Raw genomic sequence first — 14335 nt, forward strand, 5'->3', positions numbered from 1 at the left:
TACTCATTTACCTGTACCAGTGCTCTTTGGTTTTTCATGTAAATTCATATCACTGTCTGGGGTCACTTTTTTTCAGCCTGAAGAACTTCCTTTGGTATTTCTTGTAAGGTGGATCTGCTGGCAACAAATACTCTCAGTATTCATTTATGTGGAAATGACTGTCTTTATTTTGCCTTCGTCTTTTAAAGATGTGCTGAGTACAAGATTCTTGGTTAGTGTTTTTGCCTCTTTCAGTGCTTTGAATATGTCATCCAGGTGTCTTCTGGCTTCTGTTGTTTCTTATGGCAAGTCAGCTATTCATGTTTTTGGAGTTTCCTCGTACATGAGGAGTTGTCATTTTTTCTTCTGCTGCTTTCAAGATATTCTTTGTTTTTTTGGGGCATTTTTACTCTAATGCTTCTTGGTGTGGATCGTTTTGCATTTATTGTACTTACAGTTCATTGAGCTTTTTGCATGAGTAGATTAGTGTTTTTCATCAAATTTGGGAAGTTCACATCCACATTTCTATTTTTTTTCTCCTTTTTCTTTTTCTTTCTTTTTTTTTTTTTTTTGAGATAGAGTCTCGCTCTGTCACCCAGGCTGGAGTGCAGTGGCTCCATCTCGGCTCACTGCAAGCTCCGCCTCCCGGATTCACACCATTCTCCCGCCTCAGCCTCCCGAGTAACTGGGACTACAGGCGCCCACCACCATGCCCGGCTAATTTTTTGTATTTTTAATAGAGACAGGGTTTCAGTGTGTTAGCCAGGATGGTCTCAATCTCCTGACCTCGTGATCCACCTGCCTCGGCCTCCCAGAGTGCTGGGATTACAGGCGTGAGCCACCACACCCAGCCCACATCCACATTTCTTTAAATAATTTCTTCCGTTTCCTTCTCTCCTCTTCTTCTGGTACTGTCATTATACATACATTGGTGGGCTTTTAATGGTGCTTGCATTTCTCTGAGGCTCTTAATTTATCTTCTTTTTATTTATTTTTTTTGAGACAGAGTCTCACTCTGTCACCCAGGCTGGATTGCAGTGATGCAATCTCGGCTCACTGCCACCTCTGCCTCCTGGGTTCAAGCGATTCTCCTGTCTCAGCCTCCTGAGTAGCTGGGATTGCAGGCACATGCCACCACGCCTAGCTAGTTTTTGTATTTTTAGTAGAGACGGGGTTTCACAATGTTGGTCAGGCTGGTCTCAAACTTCTGACCTCATGATCCACCCACCTCGGCCTCCCAAAGTGCTGGGATTACAGGCGTGAGCCACCACACCTGGCCTCTTCATTCTTTTTTCTCTGTATTATTTGGATTATATAAGCTGTTGATCTGCTTTCAAGTTTGCTGATTATCTTTTTTCAGTTCAGATCTACTGGTGAGCCCCTTAAATATATTTTTCATGACAGGTATTTTTATGAAAAACCATTTGATTTTGTTTTATAATTTCTATCTCTTTATATTTTGTATCTGAGATATTGTCATCATACCTTTCATTACCTCTTTAAGCATGGTCTCCTTTAGTTCTGTGGATATATTTATAATGACTGCTTTGAAGTATTGTTCAGTCTAACATGTAGGCCCTCTCACGAGCAGTTCCTGTTACCTGCTATTTTTCTTCTGTTTCTCTTATATGTTTCTGTTTCTTCTCCTGTGTTATGTTTTCATTTAAACTTGACGTTTTACTTTATTTTATATGTTTTTGAGATAGGGTGTTGCTTTGTCACCCAGGCTGAAGTGCAGTGGTTGTGATCATGGTTCACTGCAGCCTCAACCTTCCAGACTCAGTTGATCTTCCCCCTCAGCCTCCTGAGTAGCTGGGATTACAGGCACACAGAAACACATCTGGCTAATTTTGTACTGTTTTTGCAGAGATGGGGTTTCGCCTTGTTGCCCAGGCTGATCTCGAACTCCTGGGCTCAAGCAATCCACCCACCTCAGCCATCCCAAAGTGTTGGGATTAGAAGTGTGAGCCACCGCGTCCAAGCAAACCGGACATTTTAGATTGTGTGTTGTAACTATTGATAATATATTGACCCCTCCCTTCCAAGGCTTGTCGTTATTGTTTACTTGTTTTTCAGTGATTTGATTGAACTATTTTAGCCTCTGATATCTTCTCACAGTGTGCACAGCATTAGGCATTCTCACAGTCACCCTGGGATGACAGTGGTTTATCAGGGCTCTGTTTGACTCCTCTGATTTCTGTTAGGTTAACTACCTCTGTCAGTTTCATATGCAGCTGTTAAGCTTCAATAATTATTGTCTAATTTCTACATTTTTTTCATCAATGTATAAATAGAGCATAAATTGTTCGACAGTCTTGATCCAGTTAAATCTAAGCCCCTTTGCAGGGATAGTTTTTGAGGCCAATCTTTGATGTTTGTTCTGACTCTAGGAGGGTTCTTACTTTATTTGTCTTACCTGCTTATCATATTTCCCTGGTTATCTCTGGTAAACTAGCTGACGTATGTTGTTTTCAAGAGCACTCTTAGACTGGAACTTCTCTATACTCGCTACCAAATAAAGTCAGTTTCTTTGGGTAGAGTTCTAAAGTTTTCTGTTCTTGTGGCCTGTCTCCCTTTAACACAGCTTCTCCACTGCCCTGGAGCTGGGGTGGGGACAGTGTTCGGCTTCTCTTGGAGTGAAACTCCTGCCTTCAAGCAGGGCTCTTGTAGGGGCAGTGTCCTTTACTTGATTTGCCTCTCCCTACATGGAATTTCTGCCCTATGAGTAAGCTGAGGCAAGGGTGATTAGGGCTCAGTATTCTGGACCATCTGTGTCTGAGGTAGAGTCTTGCCCTGTAAAGCTTTGGGTGGAGGAAGGTTGCTTTTGATTCTTTGACATACCATTCTGGAATTTAAATTGTGATAATGTTGCTGGGAAGCATGAGAAATGCTGGTGGTCTGCCTCTCCTGTATCCCTTGACTAGGATCTGGGGGAAAAGGGATTTGCATCTTCCTGGCCACATTTTCCCAGAGTGGAACATTGGCCAGGGCAGAAGAAGGAGGGAGTGGGTTGTGGCTCAAGTGCCACAGGGTCTTGCTGATTTTACTGAGATTGAGTAGACTTTGTGGAATAAATGCTGTTTTCTTTGTTACTTTCTTTTAGGTGAATTCTCCAAGACTAAATTCTTGCTTTTTGTTTTTGTTTTATAATTTTCCCTAATAGTAGTTGGTATGCTCAGGAGCAGATCCATAGAGTTCCTTTCTGTACATTATTACTGGATTGATTTTTAAGCACTGAACCAGCCTTGCATCTGTGGTAAAACCCCATTTGGTCATGTGTATAATCCTTTTGAGATATTGCTCAGTTCCCTTGCTACTATTAATATTTTTTGAGGATTTTTGCATCTGTGTTCATGAGAAACATTAGTCTGTAGTTTTCTCTTTTATACTGTCTTTTTCTGTTTAAGTATCAGGCCAATGCTGGTTTCATAGAGCAATTTGGGAAGTTCCATCCTCTACTGTTTTCTGGAGGAAGATTGTGTAGAATTATTCTTAATTCTCATCTAAATGATTTGTATTTTTTAGACTTCTCCAGTGAAATCAGGCCCAGGAGATTTGTTTTTGGGGAGGTTTGCTTTGAAACTGTTGTTACCGGTGGAAGGTGTCCCGAGTTACCGGCAGTGAATCCTTACAGGTCTGCAGCAACCTTAATTCTTGCCTCCTTATAAGAAAGAATTCCACTGAGGGTCATATGGTAGAAAAAGAGACTGAGGCAAGTTTCAGCAGGAGTGGAAGTTTATTAAAAAGCTTTAGAACAGGAAAGAAAGGAAAGTGCACTTGGAAGAGACCCAAGTGGGCACCAAGAAGGTCAAGTGCCACGTTTAACTGTGATCCTAGGACTTTATAGGACTTCTGGAGTCTTGGAACCCTTCCCCATGATTCTTTCCTTACGGTGGGCTGTCCACATGCACAGTGCCCTTCTTACCCTTTGGAAGTGAGCACATGCAGTGGATTTAGGAAGTTTTATACATGCCCATCTGAGGCTTTCTTCCCTTTTCCAGTGGTGTGCCCTCGGAAAGCCAGGCTCTGCTATTTTGTCTCTTAATGCACATGCCTGGGTTCCCTCGCCCAACACCTGAGATTTTATTGGACGCCCTTTTTACTTCTCCCTGGGGCCTGCATTCAATTAACACTTTATAATGTTAACAGCTGTAGATTATCAGGAGATTGTCTGTCCCTGCCTCCGGCTGCTGAATTATCTTTAGAGAGGCAATGCAATAATTGTGGAACCATCACCTGATCACCTGACATTCCTGGTGGATGGGGAGAGCCCTCTCCTGCCTGGCTTATGCCTGCCTAACTACCTGTAACACTATGATTTCAATTTTAAAATTATTGTGTGTCTTTTAAAATGATCTATTTCATATTAGGTGAATTTTAGTAGGTTTTGGTCTGTGAGGAATTTGTCTGTTTCATCCAAGTTCTCAAATTTATGCTTTATAGATTCCTTTCTCCTATTTTGTTACCTTGTAAATGTTTTTGGAGTGTGTAGTTACATCCTCAGCTTTGTTGGGACAACTAAATTCCTCTTCAAAGACTCAACTTCCTGGTCATAAGTTGTAAATCAACCCTACCTCCTTCTTTTTCCCGCTTCTCCTTTTCTTGCAGATTGCGCGTTTACCCTATTTGGGAAAAAAATTTAGGTCTAAGCCAACGGGGATCAGCTTAGGTTGTGCGGTCTGACCCCAGCCAACAGGGGAAGGACACAGAAACAGGAGCTGTGTTAGGGTTAAAAACCCCTTCCTTCCTTTGTTCAGTGTGCTCTTGCAGTTGTAACAGGTGCAGGCAACACTCTTCCACCAAAGTAAAAGTGCCTTGCTGAGAAATTTTCTGTTTAGGTGCGGGTTTCTTTTGGCTACGCCGAGCCCTTGTTTCCGACAGCTTCAATTCTGTAAAGGTTGATTTGTGTCTTTTTTCCCCTTTTTATTTTAGTCTTGTTTGAGGTTTGTTAATTTCATTGATCTTTTCAAATGACCAGATTTTTGTTTTACCACTTTTGTCTATTTTTTGTTTTCAAATACTTAGATTTCTGCTCTTTCCTGTATTCCCTAATTTTGGTTTATTTTCTCTTTTTCTAATTTTCTTTAGGTAGGAGCTTAGACTTGATTTGAGACCTTCCCTTTTTTTAATGTAACATTGAGGTTTATAAATTTTCCTCTCAGCTCTGCTTTGGCCTTATCCCACAAGTTTTGATATGTTGAGTTTTCTTTCAGTTCAGTGGTTTTTTTTGTTTTGTTTTGTTTTGTTTTTTCTCCAGAGTCCTCTTTGTCCTGTGGGTTATTTAGAAGTTGTTTAATTTCCAAATTTTTCCTATCTTTCTCTCACTGTGTTCTATTTTGATTTCATTATAGTCACAGAACACACTATGTGATTTCAGTTATTCTGAATTTAGTAAGGTTTGTTTTATGACCCAGGATATAGCCTGTCTTGTGAATGTTGATGGATGCTTGAAGAGAACATATATTCTGCTGTTGTCGAGTAGAGTGCCCTAGAAATGTCAGTCAATCCTATTATTAATATGTTGTTGGGTTCTTTTATATCCATGCTGATTTTCTTTTTTACATCTTTGCTGATTGATCTAGCAATTGCTGAGAGAGGGATGTTGACATCCCTAGTTATATGTGTCCCTTTTCTATGGCTTAAGTTGTTTTCTGCCATTTTATTACTAGTTTTATTACTTTATTATTTGTTTCCTTATTTTCTGTTTGTTCTGCTTTTCAATTCTGTTTTACTTTTTCTGCTTTTCTTAGATTTGTGGCATTTTCTAGAATTTCATTTTTGTTTTTATAGTGTCTTTGAGAGTAGTGTCTTTGAGTGTCTTTGGATAGCTTTTTTAGGTGATTCTTGCTATAATAATATACATTAAAAATTTTTTATGCTATATCATTAACAACATTTTACCGCTTTGAGTACATATAAAAACCTTATCTACTTTTAGAGACCTTTGCCTTCCCCCTTTATAATATAATTATAATAGTATTGTGTTTTCCCCAATATAATATAACTGTGTTTAAGTATTTTTCTATATACATTAGGAGCACATCAAATAGGTATAATTTTTGCTTTAGCCTTTAAACATTTATTCTTAAAGAGAAGAATAGGCTTTTTTATTTACTTCCATTTCTCCCATTTCATTACTCTTTCTTCTTTTCTGTTGTTCCAAGTTTCTTCATGTTATTTACTTTCTGGTTGGAGAACTTCTGATAGGGCTCTGATGACTAGAGGAACACCAGGGTCCTTTGTCTCAGACCGATTAGATAAACAACACGGACACATGTGGCATGGTTTCAAGGTTTCAGTGAGCGGAAAGTTTAATAAGAAAGAAGGAAAAGGCTCACCCATAGAGAGACAGAGGGAGGGGGGCTCTGAACGAAGAGGAAAACCCTGAGTGCACCAGAAAACAGTCTGTTATATTAGGAGGCTGGAGGAGGCGGTGTCTGATTTGCATAGGGCTCAGGGCATTGGTTTGACCAAGTGTGTCATTCACATAGTCTGTGAAAAACCTGGCTCTCCCACCCTGGCCTTTTAATATGCAAATACAGGTCTCCATGATGTCCTGCACACGCGGAGTCATCTGGAGGCAGCCATGACACTTGGCACACATGGTGATGAGGAGGAGACGGAGGAATTACCATGCTGAATGGACCCAGTTTCTAATCACCAGCATTTGCATATCAAAGCTTGCTGGCCTGGCTTTTTAAGCTGCTTTTCTATTAGAAAAGAAATGTTTCAGGAGCTACCTTTATTAAAAGAAAAAAACCTTACTGAGGACTCCTTACCCTCTCTATCTGCCTAAAATAATTTCTTAATAACTCCTGTAATATTCCCTCCTGAGGAGATGTCACCTTAACTGCTGTTAGAGAGTTTTGGGCGACGACTCTTTCTGGCCACTTCCTGCTGAAAAGGGGCGTCAAGTGGGGAAGAGCAGCTAGGGTTCCTCCTGGAGTCGATCTAAGGGTCCTTGGAAGAATGGCCTGCCCATGCATGGTTCGTTTTGCAGCACCATTTGGAGTTTGATTGCTTCTAGGCAAGAGAAAACAATTTGAGTTATAGTATTGAGTATACAAGGTGCAAATATGAATACAAGATGTGTAAGCAAGAGGGGGCTTAATAAAAGAGCTAACCAATTCCGTAAAGATGATTGGAATTCATTAAAGAGGGATTGTGGCCACCCGGGCTGAAGCCTGCATTTTTTCTTAGCCTGTCAATTATTTTGATTTGATCTTTAAGTACCTGTATGTTTTCTCCTACTTGACTAGAGGTGTTAATCCAGAAACAGCGTGTTTCATTTAAAAGTGCACAGGTACCTCCTACTTCAGCTATAAGGACATCTAAGGCCTGTCTATTTTGTGCTACTACTGAGGTTTTTAGTCTGTAGATTGCTGTTGTGCCTCTATGGCACTTAGAGTTGCTTTCCATCCTTGTTGTATCATAATGGAAATATTAAGTACTGATCTTTCAAGGACAGGGGTGCCCATAAACCAGAATAGACCTCTCTGTCTATAGATTTTCTCATCCATGGTTTTTCTAAGATGATGTTTTCATGTGCATGTCCTCCCCAGTCTACCCTTTCAGTTAAATCTCCATACAAGGGCATAGAAATGATAGATCTCTTTGTCCAGCATATACAAGATAATGCAGTTTCCAGAAAAGACCCTAAGTTAGGGATGTCCCCAGATGATGCTGCTGTCTCGGTAGAATTTAAAAATAACAAGTTGGGAACTATTGCTACTATAGTACAAGTTCCCTTACAAGGCCTTGGGAGGATTAAGTTTATCCAGGAGCCGCAAAGAAAATATAGCCCTGTTCCTTGAAGGGACGGTTCTAAGTTGTGGCTTGTGAGAGACACCGGCAGATTTTTCTCATATCTTAGAAGTTTCTCTTCTTTACATATAATAGGGGCATCCTTGGGATAAGGATATCCGTATTTAGGATAGTCATTTACGATGCCGTTTGGAATTTGACATGCCAAGTGAGAAGGATCCACCTGACAAGTGGAGTTTGGAAAAATTAGAGACGTAATATGCCCTGGCCAGTATCTCAGATGATCCTGTGGCAAGGGCTGTCAGTCCAGATGTCTCCAGTTCCCCCACAGATTTGTAAGCTGCTACTATGAGCAAGCATCATACAAGGGTCTGGAATTCCATGGGGGAATGTTTGGAAAGGCTCATGTGTTATTTTATTTATTTATTTATTTTTTGAGACGGACTCTCTCTTTGTTGCCCAGGCTGGAGTGCAGTGGCGCGATCTCAGCGTACTGCAAAGCTCCGCCTCCCGGGTTCACACCATTCTCCTGCCTCAGCCTCCCAAGTAGCTAGGACTACAGGCACCCGCCACCGCACCCAGCTAATTTTTTGTATTTTTAGTGGAGACGGGGTTTTACTGTGTTAGCCAGGATGGTCTCGATCTCCTGACCTTGTGATCTGCCCACCTTGGCCTCCCAAAGTGCTGGTATTACAGGCATGAGCCACCGCGCCCAGCCTGTGTAATTCTTTACATTATAGTCAACGTGGTGACTTAGAGCATATCACTCCCATCGGGACTTTCAACCAGAAGGAGAGGCTAGATTCTGAAAGCCCCCCATTAGGGCTTCTCGTCCTTTTAGATCACTCCTGTTGCGTTTTCCTCCCCACATCTTTGAACTATCAGCAGTTACAAGTGTGATGTTACAGTATCTGAGATCTCCCAAGTATGGTCCTTCCCTACTGCTTTTAAAGCAGAGGGAGCCATTTGCTATTACCCGATCAACTTTTACCAGCCTGAGGGTGTGAAATTTATCTTTGGGGAGAGTGTTGTTTGGCACTAGGGGAAGAGCGTTCTCCTGAGAGGAGTTAGTTACCCAGTTAAAAGTGCCGCCATACTATGTCCCATTTATGCCTCATAAATCTTTGAGGGTTAAAGGTAAAGCTAACAAAGGGAATCCTACGATGGTGAGTTGTGGGTCATTGAGGGGTTCCTTAGTGTCATTAAACTGAGCAAACCACTTAGGACAGACCCAGCAATTAGTCTTGTTGTCCAAATGGGCCATGGCTGATACTGCAGGAGCCAAAGGATGTGACATATTACTAAGTCTGATAAGAAGTCCTAACAGACTTATTGGTAGTAAAACGCTCATGTTTACTTCCTGTTAGTAACTGTTATTCCTACTAGGAGGATAATAATTAAGCAAAGTGCTACAGTAATTGAGATTCTCTGTCCAATATTGTACCCTGAGGGTGCTACAGTCTATAATCCTACTGCAAATAGTAGAGTGTAGCAATTCCTGCAGGTGTGGCATGGTAAATAACTTCCATCAAAAAGAAATTCTAATATTTGGCAATGAATCTTGAAAGGAGAGGTAGACACGGCAAAAAGTATTTGGTGAGGTAGGGGTGAGACTGAGTAAAATGAGTAGTTCTTACTCAGTTACTTATCTTTTGTGACTTTCAGCTTAAGATCTCCTATTTCTTTTTTATTTATATTTTTTAAATTTTTTTTATTTTGAGACAGTCTTACTCTGTCACCCAGGCTGGAGTGCAGTGGTGTGATCTTGGCTCACTGCAACCTCTGCCTCCCGGGTTCAAGGAATTCTTCTCTCTCAGCCTCCCAAGTAGCTGCTTTTCAAGCTGCTTTTCTATTAGAAAAGAAAAGTGCAGGGCACGGTGGCTCATGCCTGTAATCCCAGCACTTTGGGAGGCCAACGCGGGCGGATTGCCTGAGGTCAGGAGTTCCAGACCAGTCTGGCCAACATGGTGAAACCCCGTCTCTACTAAAAATACAAAAAAAATTAGCCAGGCTTGGTCGCGTGTGCCTGTAATCCCAGCTACTGGGGAGGCTGAGGCAGGGGAATTGCTTGAACCAATGAGGTGGAGGTTGCAGTGAGCCGAGATCACACCACTGCATTCCAGCCTGGGTGACAGAGTGAGACTCCATCTCAAAAAAAATAAAAAAGAAATGTTTCAGGAGCTGCCTTTACTAAAAGAAAAAAAAAAACCTTACCGAGGACTCCTTACCCTAACTGCCTAAAATAATTTCTTAATAACTCCTGTAATATTTCCTAGAGCATTATTTTAGGAAAATGATCTGTTCGTGATAATTTCCTTAAATTTTTCTGAGAATATTAGCATTTACTCTTCATTCCTATTGAGTATTTTCTGTTGACATAGAATTCTGGATTGGCAGGCTTGGGTTTTGTTTGTTTGTTTGTTTAGCACTTGAAGTTTTTTTGTACATTTCCTGATATGGTTTGGATGTTTGTCCCCTCCAAATCTCATGCTGAAATGTGATTCCCAGTGTTGGAGGTAGAGCCCATTAGAAGGCAATTAGATCATGGGAGCAGATCCCTCATAAATGGCTTGTGACCATGCCCTTGGTGATATGCGAGTTCTTGCTCAGTTAACTTGAAATCTGGTTGATTCTGGGACCTCCCACACTGGCTCTTTTACTCCTGCTCTTGCTATGTGATGTGCCTGCTTCCACTTTGCCTTCTGCCATGATTGTAAGCTTCCCGAGGCCCTCAACAGAAGCTGAACAGATATTTGTGCTGTGTATACAGGCTGCAGAACCATGAGCCAATTAAACTCCTTTTCTTTGTAAATTACCCAGTCTCAGATATTTATTTACAGTGATGCAAGAACAGCCTAACACATTTCCTTTTGGCCTTCTTGGTTGCAGATGAGAAATTCAATCTAATTTGAATTGTCATTGCCTGTTGGTAATTTCTTTTTTTAAGTTGCTTTCAAGATGTTTACTTTGTGTTTAGTTTTTAGTATTTTGATTATGATGTGTTATAAGGTAGATTTATTTTGATTCATTTTGTTTGGGGTTCACTTGGATTCTTGAATCTGTGTTTTTGTTTTTGCCAAATTTGTAAAAATTTTATTTTACAAACAAAATACTCAAATGTTTTATTATTTTATCATCCTAGAAACTCTTCCTCATCTCTTAAATACTGGAGTGAAATGAATGTCACCTCATTTTTTTCTTGTCCCACAGGTCGCTGACAGTCTGGTTGTTGTCATCTTTTTATTTTTTCAGTCTGTTTTTTCTGTTGTTCTTTTTTTTTTTTGAGATGGAGTCTCGCTCTGTTGCCCAGGCTGGAGTGCAGTGGTGCCATCTCTGCCTCCCAGGTTTGAGCGGTTCTCCTGCCTCAGCCTCCTGGGTAGCTGGGACTACAGGCACGTGCCACCATGCCCGGCTAATTTTTTATATTTTTTTAGTAGAGACAAGGTTTCACCATATTAGCCAGGATGATCTTGATCTCCTGACCTCGTAATCTGCCCACCTCAGCCTCCCAAAGTGCTGGGATTACAGGTGTGAGCCACCGCACCCGGCCCTTTTCTGTGTTGTTCTTATTGAGTAATTTCTATGGCTTTTTCTTCAGGTTCATTGATTTTTTTTTTCTTTCTTATCTTTATTCTTTTGTTGAGCCCATCTAGTCAGTTTTTATTTGTTATTGTATTTTTCGGTTATATAATTTGCATTTGGTTCTTTTATATCTTCTATTACTTTGCTGAAATAATCTTTGTTTTTTTCTAATTTCTTTTCAACAGCATTCATAATGGTTGCTTCCATTGAAACATTTTTTCTGATGACTGCTTCCAAATCTTTGTCAGATAATTCCAATATCTGATTCATTTCGGTGTTGACATCTGTTGATTGTGTTTTCTTATTCTAGTTGGGATTTTCCTAGCTCTTGCTATAATAAATGATTTTAGGTAGTATCTCAGACATTTGAGACATTTTGTTACGAGACTTTGGATCGCATTTAATTGTCTTTGTAGTAGGGAGTCACCTTGGTAGCATACAGGTCTTGGCTTACTTTTTAAATTTTGGTCAGTTTTACATGTAGTCAGTTCATTGTTAAGTGTCCTGTCCAGGATTACATTTCAAGATTTAACTATCCCTTTTTCCATCTACCTTTTCTCCTGAATCTTCTTCCTCCTGTCTGTTTGGGAGACACCACTTGCTACAGCTATGTGATGATAGCAGTGGAAGTCCAGGCTTCCTCTTCAGCTTCTCCTAATACCAACTCAATAGGGGAAGCCGAACACCTCCTGCTACCAATAAGCCTAAGTGAAAGTTCAGGATATGTTTTCTGCTTCTGCTTAACACCACCCTAGAGGAGATATTATGAAGTACTACTCGGTACTGTTTGGAAGTGGGTAGAAGTTCAGGCTTTTCACTTGCTGCCTGCTCAAACCAGGTGGCACATGAAACTAGGCTTCTTATTTGATTTCCGTGGACACTAGTAGAGAAGGGCTCAGTTTTTTTCCCATTGAGTTTGGCATTGTCAGGTTTCTGTCCTACCACATACCCTTATCTGGTCCTTTTCCTAGAGAAAGCAGGCTTTTCTTGGGCTCTTTCATCAGCACCTATTAGCATTTCTGGGTAACAGAATTCTACAGTACCCAGTCTGTGATATATAGGAAGTGAAAAGAAAATGCAAGGTCTAGAGTCCAGAAATAAATCCATACATTTAGTGGAAGAAAGCATAGTTTCTTCAACCAAAGGTACATTGGATTCACCTTAGTAGCTTTTAAAAAAGATTAATGCTTGGTCTCTTCCCCAGACAAATATAATCAGAATGAGAGACAGGTCAGGGAGGTAGACTGTATCAGTATATAAAACATTTGCAGGCGATTTAGATGGGGGCCAACATTGAGAAGCTCTGTTTGGAGCACATACTTCCCATCATTGATGAGTTTTTTTCAGATAGCCATTTGACCCAATTCTGGCCAATAAGAGTCTTTGTTAGGTAACTTTTACAAGGAAGCTTGTTCTTTTAAACATTGTCACCTGGATATGAATCTTGGAATTGCTGTGAGCATCTTGCTAAAGGCTCACGAATATAGCCAACACTTGGAATGCAGATGAGAAAGATGGAAAGAAACCTAGTCTTAATGTCCCTCATCTGCCAAATTAGCTTGCGCTGGAGTCTTTTGTGCCTCTGTACTTTCCATTATATGAAAAAAAAAATGTCCTTAGTGTTTCAGCCATAAGTTTGAATTCTGACTGGTATCTGGAAGCTTCTAAACTGCTATAGCTAATGAGAAGAAAAACTAGTGGTAAAATATATTGCTATTCTCTACCATATCCATTTTCTGTTGCTATAACAGAATACCTGAGACTGGGTAATTTATTTTAAAAAGAGGTTTATTGACTAGGCACGGTGGCTCACATCTGTAATCCCAGCACTTTGGGAGGCTGAGGCAGGCAGATCACCTGAGGTCAGGAGTTCGAGACTAGCCTGACCAATATGATGAAACTCTGGCTCTACTAAAAATACAAAAATTAGCTGGGCGTGGTGGCATGCACCTATAATGCTGGCTACTCAGGAGGCTGAGACAGGAGAATCGCTTGAACGTGGGAGGCGGAGGTTGCAGTGAGCCAAGATCAGATTGTGCCATTGCACTCTAGCCTGGGCAACAAGAGCAAAACTCCATCTCAAAAAAAAAAAAAAAAAATGTTTATTTTGGCTGGGAGGTCCGGGATCAGATGGCCACATCTGGTCTGTTCTGAGGGTTGCGTGCTGTCATAACATGACAGAGAAGCAGAAGGGGAAGTGGGTGCATGTAAAAGGGATAGAACTCCAGGGGCAGCCTCACTTTATACCAACCCATTTGTGGTAATTAATCTAGTACTGTGATAGTGAGAACTCACTCGCTCCCTTGAGAATTAACCTTGTCCCTGGAAAGCGACATTAATCCTTCTAAATGACCTAATCACCTCTTAAAGGTCCTGTCTCTCAAAATCACCATACCAGGGACCAAATTTTCAACACATGAATTCTAGGGGACAAACTCAAACCATTGCACATGTTTTTCTAATATATGTTGTATATAAATGTAACGAGAATAAACTTCTCTCATGAATTTATTGATAGGTATAGAAGTTTCCTCCAGTATTAGCTTTTGTTTGCTACTTATGTTAAGATGCCAGAGTAGTTGATATTGTTATTGCTTGTTTTGTCAAATTGCTTTCCCAACAGATATCTTTCTACCATGTTAGCAGCAATAAGTATTTCTTGTCTTTATTTTTTATCATTGGATTTTATTTTGGGGGTTGTTTGCCCATGGCATGTCATTATAATTTCCCATTTTCTTTTTTTATTTTAACTGAACATGTTGATCATTTGTCTGTTTTTACTCATAAGTTATATTTTTTATTGGGGGGGATTATCTAATCATGCCTTTTGTACCACAGTTTAACAGCTTTGGAACTTGGGGAAGTTGTATTTACTCTTTAATGCCTACATGATAGAATTAGTATGAGGTTAAAATGAGATAGTTTTCTAAAGTTCTCTGAGTACTTTGGCAATGAAAATATTAGCAATCCTTTATCAATTTGCTATAAATAATTGTTACCATCTTCGTTT

At 40.3% G+C, this 14335-nt stretch overlaps 1 protein-coding gene across 7 annotated transcripts in view; it reads left to right on the top strand.

Moving 5' to 3' along the window:
• PTPN4 (protein tyrosine phosphatase non-receptor type 4) overlaps positions 1 to 14335 on the top strand; it is a 223108-nt gene that overhangs the window by 85930 nt on the left and 122843 nt on the right. The gene's annotated exons all lie outside the window — the stretch shown is intronic.

This window comes from Pan troglodytes, chromosome 13 (assembly GCF_028858775.2).
Source record: "Pan troglodytes isolate AG18354 chromosome 13, NHGRI_mPanTro3-v2.0_pri, whole genome shotgun sequence".
In the NCBI taxonomy this organism is placed as follows: domain Eukaryota; kingdom Metazoa; phylum Chordata; class Mammalia; order Primates; family Hominidae; genus Pan; species Pan troglodytes.